This window comes from Perognathus longimembris, chromosome 6 (assembly GCF_023159225.1).
Source record: "Perognathus longimembris pacificus isolate PPM17 chromosome 6, ASM2315922v1, whole genome shotgun sequence".
Classification (NCBI taxonomy): Eukaryota; Metazoa; Chordata; class Mammalia; order Rodentia; family Heteromyidae; genus Perognathus; species Perognathus longimembris.
The window spans coordinates 48,492,412-48,504,169 of NC_063166.1; positions in this window are offsets into that span (position 1 = coordinate 48,492,412).

Consider the following 11,758-nt stretch of genomic DNA (forward strand, 5'->3'; position numbering starts at 1 on the left):
CATGAAGCCGCATTTCCAACTTTGGATGAGTGTGAGAGAGGTTATTGCTTTTTTTAGGTTTCATAGAGAAAGGAATTTTTTAAAAAGGATTTATCCTCTTTTTGAGAGTCAAAAATGATTTAGAAAAACAAGTCTGTATGACCATCTTTCAACAGCAGGTGGAGACCCTCCATGCACCCAACAGCCCAACCTGGCTGGAGTCCTGCAGATCAAAGCTGGTTACATCCCATGGTTCCCTTTAGCTCTGTGTGAAGTGCAGACCCTCTCCCTAACACTGAGAAAACAAGTTTTTGCCTCTGATGAAAGGCTGACCTTTTCCAGGTCTTCTCTGCTGAGATTCCCAAGGGACAGGAGTTGGAGGTGATGCTGGTTCCTCCTGAGTTTCCTTTACAACACTTGGCTTGTTGGAAAACTCAGCATCCAAGGAGAAAGGCAACATTCAGGCTGCCATCAGAAGGAGGCATTTGGTGGGAGAAGCAGGTTAGTGGAACCTGCTGTCCTCATACAATTCTTTGCTTGGGCGCATCTGAGATTTCTCTTTTTATGTCTGAGAATCACCCCATCTCCACTTCTGCCTCAATTAGGCATATATGGCATTTTTTTTCTCGTTTGGAATCCCAGAACTAGAAGGCTGTGGTCTGGAACAGTCAGAAAAGAGCAATGTGCATTTCTTTCATCTAGCAAATGTCTTCAACTGGTGGAAAATATCATTTTACCTTAGCAAGGTAGCTTACTGTTCCTGAGTCCTTTCCTGAACAGGACATTCTTTCATGTGAACTATGAGGTTATGAAATAACAGTTAGATCTATCTGAAATAGAGAATCAATATTCTCCTTTATCAGGTGAAGAAACAAGTTTACATAGCCTTGCTGAGATCCCCATAGCTACTCAATATCCAAGAAAACTCAAGTTCCCTACTTCTAGGGCAGTGCTGTTTCCATGCTCCAGCTTTTGGATTGGTTTTGGAGGCAGGATGTTTTGGGCCACACACCTGGGCTACAGCCAGGGCTTGCCTTTGCCTCTAGGGTACTGTTTGAACTTTAAATTTGGCTTTTCCTAATATAGCAGGCACACATCTGTGGAGCACAGCATAAAACATGACCATAGGTCCCTGCTGTTTTTGTCCCCTCCAGAAATGAGGGTGGCTGGCGTTAAAGGAAGAAAACATCCTTGCAGCTGCCTCCAGTGTTGAGCTCATGTGGACTAGCTCCATGACAGATATTGTGAAAGCTTTTTGGTGGATGCTTTGAAACTCGACAGCAAGCCTTTCCAGGGGATGAGTTGATCACAGAACTCTGTGTATCTACAGATAGACTCCTTTATCCAGCCTTAGGGTTGGAGGGAAAAATAACTAGGTAGGTGGGCAAGTAGCTAAGTAGATGGTAGATACACTTGTTTTTTTTAAGAGGATTTACATTTCTGAGAAAACCACTAAGGCTTAGTTCTAGCAATTTGTCTTACCTAATTTACCATCTAAGCATTCACATTTTCTTTTTCAGTTGTGGAATGAACATACAGCTTCCCTCTCCTAGCTGAAGAGGGCCTCTCTGACCCCAGTTGCTACATATAATACTTGCACATTTCATCTCTTTGCTTGGATACATCCCAAGTATTGAATAAATACTTAATGGTGAATGATTATTGGACGTAAAAATACAGTAAATGGAGGTATAAAAAATAGACATCTGTGGGGGGGGCGGGGAGAAAGCAATTTGAAAGGAAACAAAGAAGACAATGTTATAGGTTTTACATTTGATTATTATTTTAATGATCATTTCTTCCATGCCATTTATTTAGCTTTCAGGCAGCTATTGTCTTTTTTTAAAGCAGTATCCCTTTCTCCTACCCCATCACTGGCCCTTTCATTTTACTGCAAAAGAAACTCATTCCTGAGTTTTCATGAATCATGTGTAAACAGAGGGACATCACTGCTCTGGGCAGATGTGGCAGGCAAGGAAAGGCAACCAGGGCTCCTGGTGTGTGCCCAAATTAATCTGGAATAGCAGCAGCACCCACCCAGAGGCCAGTCTCTCCTAATACAGAAACATGTGGAGAACCTCAGTTATTACTCAGAATGTGATCATAACTATTTTGCAACAATAGAGCACTGAAATAAAGATTTTCAAGGGAGTTATTGTAGAACTGTCATAGCAATCAGGCAGCAACAAGACATAGTAGAAATTGCCAGATCTTCTAGAAATTGGCTAACCTTCTCAACTATGCTTATCTCTTAGAAGAGATTACAGAATTTTCAGGACTGAGAGAGGTCAGAGGGGCTAATTCCTGTGTTGTAAGGAACTGTCACTCATGCACCCAAACAAGCTGTCAAGCTTTTGGCCAACTTTCAGAAGAGGCTACTACATGCTCAGAGATAGGTTATGTGACAAGAGAAAGCAGATTTAAGAGTTTTTTTTTAAAGAAGAAATCTCTCTCTCTCACACACACACATACACACACACAGAACTAAAATGTTTTAGACTTTGGGATTATAAAAGCAAAGATACTATGCATAATGTTTGAGGGTCAGCAGTGCCCATCAGAAGCTGTTTTTTGTATAAAAAACTTGGCCTCTAGTGTTGATTGTAATGTCAATATGTATGTAGGGGATGGGTGGGGAAAAGGACAAGTATATTATTTTCGAGCTACACAATTAACTTAGCATTTTTTCTCTTTCCTCCAAGTTTGGTATTGAGTTGTTTGTCCTATGTTTATGAGAACCAAGAATGGGAACACTGTGATGTCTTGTTAAAGTAGAAAGATGACTGTTTCTGTGTTCAAAATAGACATAATGGAGGAGGAGCTTAGGAACTATGAATTGTCATCAGAAAACAAAGGGCAAAAGATTAAAAAAGTCTTAGATAATGTTGGCATGGGTATGGTACAGGAAAAAAGATGTTAGATAACTGGCAATCACCCAATCCAATGTTTAGATATGACAGGTAAAGACATAGTTCCAGAGGGGCTGGGCTGAGGAATCAAATCCAAGTCTACTGACTTTGACATTGACTGTGTTCATATCCATTATATCTCGAGGAAGAAAGATATTTTAAGCAATTGTTACAGTGTGAGTATATCAGTTATCTACTATTGCATAATCAACAATACTCAAATTCACTGGTTTACAATGACAGCTGTTCACCACTCTGAGAGCTGATATAGGGGTTGAGTCAGTTGAGATGGATTGCTTCTCTGTTCTGCATGTCCATCTTGTGGTTCCCTGGCCATCAGAGGGCTTATCCACATGCCTAATCTATCATCATCCATCGGCTGACCCAGAGTTCTACAGTATGTGCTGCTATGGGGTACCAAATAGCAACAGGGAAAGGCCTCTGTGCTTGTAGCTTTTCAGGCCGACATTGCATTGTCTTATTGACTGAAGTAGAGCAAGTTGCCCAATCAGATTTAGGAGATGGAGAAATGGCTTCTGCCATCTGATGGGTGATGCCATGCAATTGCATTGGGAGCTGGCTTGTGTTAGGGGAGGGGAGGAATTTTTGGCCGATATTTGTTATTGACTATATCTAATCATGAGGTAAGTTCTTTACAAATGACCCCATCAACTCTTGATCAAAGCTCTGTTGGACCCCAGTTATGACTTTGGGTAATTAAAATGATGGGGATGTGTGTCCCCATTTTGCTAGGGAGTGGTTAGCAAGGCTTGATCCAGTACTGTCTTCCACTTCCCCATGGCATGTGTGAGGGGTCAGCTGCGTGCTTATTGGGGATATTCGAAGCTTGAGCTTGGAGCCAGGCAAACCTAGGCTCAGTAAACATCTGCTCCTTTCTCTCACTTTGTTCTGACAGATAGAGCTTGGCTTCCTTGTATCTAAAATGAGCATAATTAGAATGTCTGCTGCCTGGAAATGTATGAAGCAAGGATGTGTGCAGAGCACTTGAGTATATTTCACAGCAGAGTCGACTGATTATTGTTCTTAAAGACAGTTGGCAAGACAGGTTGCTGGGTCCTTTTTCCAGGAAGTAAAGAAGAATGGCATACCTGACATCCTTGGCACCAAGCAGATGCTGATGCTGAAGGTCTTCAGAATGTAGACAGCCTTAAAATGTAAGACTGGTGATTAGAACTCTCTTTTACATCAGGATCTTCATGTTTTAAGGATGGGCCTCCTCTAGCTCCTGTGGCCTTTTGTTGTTAATGACCTGGACCTGAAGGTGCCTCCAGTATTGCTCTCATTCCAGACTGCCATGATTTCTGTCATAGGAACATGAAAACATAAATGCTCTGTTCCAGACCTTTAAACTCAGAGCCTGAGAGCTCTACCTGAGCCTATCTAGAATGGTAGGAGACACAGTGCTGTAAGTGAACAGGAGGAAAGCCCCAACTCAGACCGGTTGGATTGAACTCAAGCTCATTTGCCTTTACCTGACTAACAAGCTCCTTTTCAACTAGAAATATCAGTTTCTCCACTTATAGGATGGACATAATTGCACTGCCCAAAGAGGACTGGTCCTTCAGGGACTGTGATGAATAGAAACTGTGCTTATCACGGGCACAGCAAAGGGGTAGACATGTTGGTGATAAAACCCTTTTGAAGATCCCTATCCCTCTCTCTGTTTTCCTTCAAGACCTGCTTGGAGTTGAATTAGCAGGTTTTGCTACTTGTTTTCTGTTTCTGATGCTGCTCCTCACTGGGATGTTTTCCCCTAGTCAAGTTCACAGTTTTACAAACTTTAATTGGGTAAAATTTGTCACACCTCAGGTGCTAAAATATCCAGAAAGAGTTGACACCTGGCTTGTGTCTCTTCCTGAAACCAGATCTGGAGGAGTCAGGCAGGTCATTTATTTGGGGAATAATTCCAGGGAGAGAGAGTCAAGAGCTATCACAGATGGTCATGTGGGGAGAGGGGACAATAGCCAGGAAAGGAGGAATTCTAGAGAAGTGTACCACTATGGCCAACAAACTTGTCCTCTGCTCACTGGGAATATCGAGTAGATGAAGAGAGAATTTCTCAGAATCACCCAGCCAAGGGACACATGACAGGTTTCCCTCTCTTCCTTTCTTTTCTCTTTCTTTCTTTCTTTCTTTCTTTCTTTCTTTCTTTCTTTCTTTCTTTCTTTCTTTCTTTCTTTCTTTTTCTTTCTTTCTCTCTCTCTTTCTTTCTTTCTCTAATTCGCTCTCTTTCTCTCCCTTCCTTCCTTCCTTCCTTCCTTCCTTCCTTCCTTCCTTCCTTCCTTCCTTCCTTCCTTCCTTCCTTCCTTTCTCCCTCCCTCCCTCCCTCCCTTCCTCCCTCCCTCCCTTCCTTCCTCCCTCCCTCCCTCCCTCCCTCCCTCCCTTCCTTCCTTTCTTGTTATTTTAAGGTAGTGTTGAGAGGCTTGAACACAGGGCCTTACACTTGCCTGACTAGTGTACTACCACTGAGCCACACCTCCAGCCCAAGCATTATGAATTTTTTTTTCTGTTGTTCTGCTTGCTTCTCACCTTGCTGCTATTCTGCTCTCACTATTCTGCTCATTCTCCCATATTGGTAATTCCCTTCCTCCTTCTAGATTGTCACTTGACCTGAACACAGATTTAGTTTCATATTCTACTGAGCATTTCTGGCTTCTGCTGATATCCACCAGCTGGTCCACATCAGAGCCACCAGCACCCAGTTCCTGTACCCCGTGTGTCCAGGCTTCAAATGCTCCAAGCCCCCAGTAACCCTGCCTGGGTGGACAGCTTATCTTTGAATTTGATCCAGTTAATGATAGAATAATTGAGCCAACAACACTCTAATCCATACCTATTAGTATGACCGAATACAATAATTATCTGTGTCTAACATTTTAAAATTTACTTAATTAAAGGTTATAAAATGTGATTGTTTCCAGGACTTTTATGAGGCAGAGAGAACAAACAAAAACAAACACACAAGGCTTAGTTCTACAAAACATTGCTATTCTGGCTGTGAGGTCAGAATTTATAGCATGTGCTCACAAAGAGAAGACTCAAAAAATGAAAATAAAAACCAGTACAGACATCCACTTTGATCTACACACCAAAGTACACAGGGCAATGTTCCTCTTCCCTGAAATGAAGTAAGACTGTGTTTTCCTTGGTGGGAAGAAGAACCATGTGTGTTAGTTCTAACCTAATGAAAACCTGGGAGGCTTGGACGTGTGTGTGTGTGTGTGTGTGTGTGTGTGTGTGTGTGTGTGTGTGTTCAACAGGGCTTGAACTCAAGGTTTGGACTCTGTCTCTTAGCTTTTTTACTCAAGGTTGGCGCTTTACCATGAGAGCTCCACTTCTGGTTCTTTTTTTTTTTTTTTCAAATTTTTATTATCAAACTGATGTACAGAGAGGTTACAGTTTCATACGTTAGGCATTGGATACATTTCTTGTACTGTTTGTTACCTTGTCCCTCATACCCCCCTCCCTCCTCCCCCTTTCCCTTTCCCCCCTGAGGTGTTCAGTTCATTTTTCACCAAACAGTTTTGCAAGTATTGCTTTTGTAGTTGTTTGTCTTTTTTTACCCTGTGTCTCTCAATTTTGGTATTCCCTTTCAATTTCCCTTTCAATTTTCTTTTATGGCCAGTGATGTAGAGCACTTTTTCATATGTCTCTTGGTCATTCTCATTTCCTCATCAGAGAAGTCTCTTTTTAAGTCTTTAGCCCACTTGTTGAGGGGGCTGTTGGTTCTTTGGGGTTTTATTTTGGAGGAATTTAATGTTTTCAGTTCTGCATATATTTTAGAAATGAGGCCTTTGTCTGTTGTATGGCAAGTAAAGATCTTTTCACAATCTGTGGGCTTTCTGTTTATCTTGCAAAGGCTGGAATTCTTGAAAGCACTGATAGTACAGAAATAACCATTTACACATGCCATTAGTTATTAGTGTGATTTCTAGTACTTTTTGAAAGGCCTAAGAACTTGTTTTTGGCTCAAGAAAACATATTTCTTGATGCATTTGCTTTTTCCTGCAAAAAGAAAAAAATGCATTACAAAAATAACTACTGTAATTCTGCAGGATGTGGAAGTAGATGGGGGAAAAACACAAAGGTAAGCAACTTCCTTTCTGTGATTCCCAGTTTATCACTCATGTTTTAAGGAAAGAATGGTTCTTTAAGAAAAGAACTGAGTCTGAACTCAAGTCCAGTGCTACACTGCACCACTTGTGTCCCTGGGCAATGGTCATGCAGATCATCAGCAAGCTCCTGGAGGATTCCCTACTGTGCATCTGCACAGCTGGCCTGCAGCCTTCCCCTAGGAATCTCCTTCATGTGGCTTGCTGGATTTCAGCATCCTTGCCTCATGAGTGTCACCTCCCACAGTGCCATCCAAGCATGGTCAGGCAGAATCTCTCCAATTTAGGGATGCCCAACAAGTATGCTCAGATTGGCAGCAGAAAGAGTCTCTTTTGATTAAAAGAGATTTTACAAGACAAAACAAGATAATGTATACCTTGTCAGGTGTGCTGAAGTTTCACCCTACCCCACTCACAGCCATGGCAGGAATGGTAGAATATGATTATGTAACAAATAATGAAAAAGTTCTAGTATCCAGTTCAGTGGTGGAGCTATCTACTTTGGGAGAGCAAGTCCCCAGATGCTTTCTTTTCTTGCCCATGATTTTCTAGTTGGCTCAGCAAGTCTTTGCTGGTGAGTAGGGGCAGGCTTGGCAAGGTACTGCCCTGCCTGCATGGAGCAGTGAACAGCAATGTCTACATGTGGATGACTGCTCTGAAGGGGAGGATTCCAGTGGAGTGGAGAAGAAGAGAGTGGTGAAGACAACTGGGACCTGGAAGATAAGAAGAGGGATCTATATGGCATTTCTTGTGCTCTTTGAGGAGTAGGAGAGGGTAAAACTCTTAAGAATTGAGAGGCAGAAAGCATCAGGCTGTATAAGGTGAGGATGGCAAAGTAGGCAGTGGGATAATTGTTGAAAGAGTTATATCAGGTTTAATGAGCTTGGGCCTCATGGTAGGCCATGAGCAGCAAAATGGCCAAGTCAAAATTGTGTAGGAAAGCCTCGAGCCAATCTTCCACAAAGAATAGGGAGATGTTCTATTTTGAAAATTCTTATGACAGCTTTGAAACAATCACAATCCACTAGGCAGATACTGTGTGCAATGTGTTTCTTGCATCAAATCACCAGAAAGCAAGTGTCATGACTGCTGGTCAGGGAAGCCTGGGAATCCCTTTTCTCTTTTGGACTTTCAGGCAGGTGTGCTTTCCCACCAGCCCATCTTCTGCCGACATCAGGTGCATGGCCTTCTCATAGCAATAAGGTTCTTTTCCAGGAAGAGAACCTTCTTCTTAAACTCTCAGTGGGTTGTGCCACCTCCTGCCTGAATCTATGTTATGCAAATCAACAGAGGATTGAAATAGATGATAATGGTCTCAAAAGATTATAAGGTGACTGTAAAATTTCGATTACCTGAAATGTGTTTGAGTTTTAAGCTAAGTGTTATTATAAAAGGTGCAAAAAGATTTTAAAATATTGAGACTATAAATATGTTTACTAAGCTAAAGTTAATTTATCACTGAAAGAAGAAAAGTATTTTAAGATAATTTTAGGATAGCCCAAATGACATGTTTAGAAAGCCTACAGCCATGTGCAGTGTGACCTAGACATTTGCACTGGCATACCCCCACTGAAGATCTCACCCAGCACACTCTCCATCCTGCATCTTACTCTTCAGGCAGACAGACTGCTTTTAATGCCATTACACCATATCTTCCCTTTCCTTTAAGTATCTTTAGATAAACAAAGACTTAACCAGTATAGTACAATTGCCTACAGGATTCACTACGGTAACATGCTGCAGAGTTTGTAGTACAGAGAAGTAGGCTATACACACTAGGTAGCCTGGGTATGTATAGGCTGAACGATGTACATGTGTGTATAGTCAAGTCACTCTGTGACTTTGGCACAATGAAGACATCATACTGATTCCAGGCCCATCCAGGAAAAAAAGCGATTGAGACTCCATCACAATCAATAAGCCAGGTAGGATGGCATGCAACTGTGAGCCCAGTCACTTGGGAGGTTTAAGTAGAAAGATCACAGGCCAGACCTGAGAGGGAAAGCCCTCAAGACTTAGCTGAAAAATAACCAAATCAAAATCAGTCTGGAAGTGTGGTTCAAATAGTAGAGTGCTTTCTTTGCAAGCATGAGTCCTTGCATTCCACTCCAGGACTGCCATAAACAGACAAAGTAAAGAACAAAAAACTTGAATTATCTGTAACCATATTGTACTTTTTCAAGAAACCCTAGTTAGACACCTCAAAAGTCACAGGTAGAAAGATGCTTTTTGTTAGACAATATGAGTCTCTCTCTCAATCTCTCTCTCTCTCTCTCTCTCTCTCTCTCTCTCTCTCTCTCTCTCTCTCTCTCTCTCTCTCTCTCTAACAGTTCTGGAGGCTAGAAAACCCACTTCCTGGTAAGGCCTGGGTCATCATCAGGTGAGACAGTGAGCTCTTTCCTTCCTTCTAAGATCACCAATCCCACCCATGGGGCCCATTCTCATGACCTCACCTAATCCTAAATACTTCCCAAAGGTCTCACCTTCATCCCACCACTTTGGGGATTAGGACCTCAACATATGAATTTGGAGGAAGAGTAGCCATCACTTAGTAAATAGTGTAAAATATGCCCAGAGACAGTGCCCATGCCTATGTCGGAGTCATACTACTTTACAGTTTGGACAGAAAACGCTTGTGAATCTGCATCCCCAATAACCAGCAACACACAGCTGAAGATGGGAAGAGGCTCAGATGACAGAGAAAGACGATAGAGCTCAGATGATGTGGGCAATAGGAATTCTGAGGTCCTAAGTTCAGGTCTGGTACCGGCAATTTTTTAAAGGGGTAAAATAATACTAACTGCAGCACCAAAGTCTGAGATATACAACTTCCAGTAGTAATGCGCCTTCCCCCCCCCCCTTCTGCAAACCATGGAACTGCTCCATTACTAAAAAGACAAAGGTAAATTCTTAAGAAACAACTGGGGTGTGTATAACTTCCTGGAGTGGCACTTTACCCCTGAATCTGCTTCTGTGTAGGTGGAAGTGTAAGGTGGTGGGATGCAGGAGGGAGCTGTATGGTGGGATATGTGACAGCTTCCTGGCATAGCCTTTAAGGCACAGCCTGGAGTGTTCAGCAGCTAGGACATGTCTTAGAGATAAAACAGCTGGTCCCTTTGGTCTCCTCACTCACTCGAACCTGAAGCAATTTGTGTTTTGCCAGTGTGTTTTTATCAACTTTCCTCCAGAATTTCCTGACTGCTCCTGCCTGGCTTCCTCAGCCTCTTCAGAACAACTTTATCTGTGTTTCCTGCTCACCAGTCTGAGCAGACTTTTAAAGGTAAAGGTCAGGATAAGTTAAAGAGCTGTGAATGTTCTAAGGTGACAACCCTAAGTGGACTCCCCAGTTGAGTGGAGTAGCTGCTTAAAGGAATAATGCCACCCATGCATTTCTGTCTTGCTTTTATTCGAGCCCACCACCATCTTCATGCCCGTGATTTCTCCCTTCTCTATAAATAGCCTGCCAGCCAAAATCAAAATAGCCAAGTAAGAACCATCCAATTCCTTACTCTCATTGTACAGGAAGGCTCTGATGATGCTTGCTTTACAGTGTTGACTGGACAGGACAGAGCTGGGCCTCACGTGCTGTTCAGGAGTATAGGAACTGGCCCAGGCTACAGGATTCCATCTGCTCTACCCTCTGGATGGATGCATGTAGGAAATGTGGGATGGCCTGGTACCCAAGAGCCCTGGGTTCTCAGCATGTGCACATCTGGTGCTTATAGTCCAGAAGACACTGTGGGTGACCGCAGCATGGGGCAGAAGTGTTTGAGTTCTCAGACCTCCCTGGCTAAAGAAGCTCCTTCAGTGATCCTCCCTATCCTGAGAGATGGAGGTATTTCTGCTCAAGTGGTGTCACTATCTCTTTTGCACATGGGGTCACAAAGCTCTCAGGGTCTGATCGTGAATGGAGGGGATGCACAAGCTTGAACTCACAAAATGTAGGTGTATTGTGAGACACCCTCTGGTGCCTATTTCCCCTTCCTTCTGTCTGGCCTTACATTCTCTAGCTGCTCAATTTTCTTTGGTCTTTGTACTTCATGTCTTTTTCCCATCTCAGATCTTAGTTTCTCCCAACAGCAATTGTGGTATTTGTTTGACCAAATGTTGTGTTCTGAATGGAAACAGCTCGCTGGATGTGAGCAGGGGCAAGGCCAGCACTCGAGGCTTGCTGGTCTTCAGGACCCTGATTTGGGGGGTTTTCTTTCTGTCCACAGCTGCAGTTCAGACCTCGGTGTCTGCCCTCTCTGACCTTGGAGGGCTCCATCTGTGGGCTGTGCGCAAGAGTGAGCAGATGACGACTCCTGGCAGTGACGCCACTCTGGCACCCAAAGAGCTGACTGGACAGGTGACAATGTGCACAATCTGCTTTATGCTGTTCCTTCTCTGCTCCTGAGCAGTGCGGGGGTGCATGACAAGTGCATAATGGCAGGTTCTGGGCACAAGAAGCCCCACCCATTGAGATTTTCCTGGCCCTTCTACCTGCTCATTTGTTACTTTGTTCAAAGAGAGAACAATTAAGGTTTTTTTTTCACTGTTCTTGTTATTGTTTTTGTTTTGTTGGTGGTGGGGCTTTAACTCTTTTTTTAAGTAATAATTACTTATTTATTGTCAAAGTGATGTACAGAGGGGTTACAGTTTCATACATTAGGCCATGGGTACATTTCTTGTACTATTTGTCTGACCTGGGCACTGTCCCTGAACTCTTCTGCTCAAGGCTAGCACTCTACCACTTGA